This window comes from Pantherophis guttatus, chromosome 4, assembly GCF_059756535.1.
Source record: "Pantherophis guttatus breed Tessera chromosome 4, ASM5975653v1, whole genome shotgun sequence".
Classification (NCBI taxonomy): Eukaryota; Metazoa; Chordata; class Lepidosauria; order Squamata; family Colubridae; genus Pantherophis; species Pantherophis guttatus.
In genome coordinates, this window is record NC_142066.1 from 156,607,442 (window position 1) to 156,611,093 (window position 3,652).

Genomic DNA, 3,652 nt, shown 5'->3' on the forward strand with positions numbered 1-3,652 from the left:
CTCTCGCCCTCCCATCCCCCCTACTCACCCACGTTATTCTTACCTTTTATTTGGTCCCACCCCCAATCTATTGCTGCCTCCTGAGTCCCAGCTGATGACTAGAGGGAAAAAAACTCTTGCCGCGGGGCTTCAAAGGGCCGTCCCACAGCTGATCAGTGTTAAAAGCAAACAAATGAGTCGGGTCGTAAGTGCGAGGACTGGTCGTAAGTGCGAGGACCTTCCAGAAATGACTCTGACCAGCTAGTCACGCCCAGCTAGTCACATGACCTCCAAGCCACACCCACAAAATAAGCCACACCCACAGAACCGGTAGTAAAAAAATTTAGAACCCACCCCTGGACTAAATCACTTGGATTTCAGAAATATTTCCCCAAAATAAGACATCCCCTGATAATAAGCCCAATCAGGCTTTTGAGCGCATGCACTAAAATAAGCCCTCCCGCGAAAATATTTAAATGACCTCCCTGAAAATAAGGCCAAGCGCTTATTTTGGGGTTCAAAAAATATAAGGCAGGGTCTTATTTTCGGGGAAACACGGTAGGTTTTCAAGAAGGTGAATGCGATGGACAGAACGTCTGCCTTTCCTCTGATTCATGGATAAATTTTGCTGAAAATTTACCTGTGGGAATCTCAGCGGACCAGAGATCCTGGAAAATAAATGGACATGTCGCTTGGCAGTCTAGGAATCAATCGATCCTTTAAACAAATGACCTAGAAGTGGAAGGGAAAATTTAAAAAAAAAAAAAAGAGAGAGAGAGAGAGATCATAATATATAGGTAGTCCTTGACTTACAACCATGACTGAGCCCAAAATTTCTGTCACTAACCAGAGAGCTTTGCCCCATTTTACAACCTTTCCTGCTCCGTGGTTAAGCGAATCACTACAGTTGTGAAGTTAGCCACATTGTGGTGGAGTGAATCTGGCTTCCTTATTTGACTTTGCTTGTCAGACGGTCGCTAAAGGGGATCACATGATCCCGGGACCACCAGTGGAATTCACCCAGTTCAGGCCGGTTCGGGCAAATTGGCTGGCCCCTCCCTTCTCCTCCCTGCCCATTCCAGGAGTCCCCCCTGCACCCCGTTTTGGCTCCCTGATAAGTGCAGGGAGGCCTACTAGGCCCAAAACGGAGCGCAGGAGGGGCGGCGCCCCCCCCTGCCCATTTTTGCTCCCAGGGGGGGTGCAGGTGGCCGAGTGCTGCCTGTCACACCCCCTGGCCACACCCACCATGGCGACGCCTACCCAGCCAATCATTAGGGCAGAGAACTGGTTATTAAATTATTAGAATCCCACCACTGCCCAGGACAACGCAACCGCCATAACTACGAGTTGCCAAGCATCTGAATTTTGATCTCGTGACCACGGGGATCAGTGGTGGGTTTCAAATCTTTTTACTACCAGTTCTGTGGGTGTGGCTTGGTGGGTGTGGCGTGGCTTGGTGGGCGTGGCAGGGGAAGGATACTGCAAAATCCCCATTCCCACCCCACTCTGGGAGAAGGATACTGCAAAATCCCCATTCCCACCCCACTCTAGGAGAAGGATACTGCAAAATCCCCATTCCCACCCCACTCTGGGAGAAGGATACTGCAAAATCCCCATTCCCTCCCGATCAGCTGGGACTTGGGAGGCAGAGAATAGATGGGGACGTGGCCAGTCAGAATTTTTACTACCGGTTCTCCGAACTACTCAAAATTTCCACTACCGGTTCTCCAGAACTGGTCAGAACCTGCTGAAACGCCCCCTCTGACGGGGATGCAACAGTGGTTGCAAGGGTGAAAAACAGTCATAAGTCTCATTTTTTCAATATGCTTATAACTTTGAACAGTCATTAAATGTATAAGCCATTTTCGCTGCAAGTCATCTGAAGAAAGACCAAAAGCTAACTTAGTTTGTTCCTCTCTCTATTTTTACTGCAAACCACACAACGAACCCGGCCAAAAAAACTTGACTGTTTAGCAATGTTCTAATTTTATCCCTTTTCACCCCTGTTTTCTTCTTCTTCTTCTTCTTTTTATACCCTGTGTGTTTATGACACCATGATTATAGCTTTCTGTCCTGGGAAAACAAACTGGTTTTATTTAAACTGCAAATGAGAGTTGCAAAGAACAAACTCGGCTTTCAGAGCAGCTGGGAAGAAACCGGCTTGCTAATTACAACCGAAAAGGGAGGAAGGCTCTTCTAAATTCACCCCTTCTAATTTTGGGGTGCGGCAGAACAGCGGTTCAAATTTGGAGATTGTAGCTTGTGGGCCTCCTCTATGTGTTAATGGCCTGGTGTCAAAGTGGAGGGAAGTGTGGCCTGTAATCACTAAAATAGATGTTCCCGTTAGCTTAAAAAAGGACATTCCTGCCCCAACACAGCAATAAAAAGGCTTGTTGTCTTCACGCAGTGGTGAAGGACTCTTGGGAACTTCCAGGAGTCATCCACGAGGATTGCTCTGGATAGAGGAGCAGTCTTCGTAGCTCAAGGTTCAGCGGCAGGGTCCTCTGAGCTTAGGGGTTTCCTTGCAGACGTTTTCACGGCCAAACTAGGGAACGTCATCAGTGCTAGAAGGAAGGAGGGCTTTGTGGAGAGGAGGAGAAGGAGGATTGTGGGGTCCTTGCTGGTCTATGAGCTGGGTGGTTTCTTGGAGACCACTCATGACAAAACTAGGGAACAACATCAATGCTACAAGGGAGTAGGGTGTGCAGAGAGGAGGAGGAGGAGGAGGAGGAGGAGGAGGAGGAGGAGGAGGAGGAGGAGGAGGAGAAACAGAAGGAGGAGGAGAAGGAGAAGGAGAAGGAGGAGGAGAACGAGGAGGAGGAGAAGGAGGAGAAGGAGGAAAAGGAGAAGGAGAAGGAGGAGGAGGAGAACGAGGAGGAGGAGGAGGAGAAGGAGGAGGAGGAGGAGGAGGAGGAGAAGGAGAAGGAGAAAGAGAAGGAGGAGGAGGAGGAGAAAGAGAAGGAGGAGGAGGAGGAGAAGGAGGAGGAGGAGAAGGAAAAGGAGAAGGAGGAGGAGAAGGAGAAAGAGAAGGAGGAGGAAGAGGAGAAGGAGAAGGAAAAGGAGAAGGGGGAGAAGAAGAGGAGGAGGAGGAGGAGGGGGAGGAGGAGGAGGAGGAGGAGGAGGAGGAGGAGGACGACCGTGAGGTCCTTGGTGCCCTCTGAGCTTGGTTGTTTTCTTGCAGATGTTTTATTACCAAACTAGATAACATGATCAGGGCTAGAAGAGAGAGGAGGAGGAGGGGGAGGAGGAATGTGGGGTCCTTGGTGTTCTCTGAACTTGATTGCATTATTGTTGATGTTTCATGACCCAACTAGTAACATCATCAGAGTTAGAAGGGAGGAGGAGGAGGACAACGACAACTGTGGGGCCCTTGCTACACTCTGAGTTTGGTGCTTTTCTTACAGATGTTTGCAGAAATTAGTTCCAGTCTCCGCCCCCCCCAAAAAAACCCCTTGGGGCCAATGGATTTGCTTAACGACCTCAATCTTCGTTTAACAACCATGGTGTTCGCTTAATGACAGACGGGTTCACTTAGAAGCCATTGTCAAAACCAATCACAACGTCGAATCTGACCCTACGGTTCCTCAACTTACAACCGCCATGACTTACAACCGTGATTCCGGGCTCCCTTGTGGTCGTAAGTCGAGGACTACCTGTAGATCCGTTTTAAAGA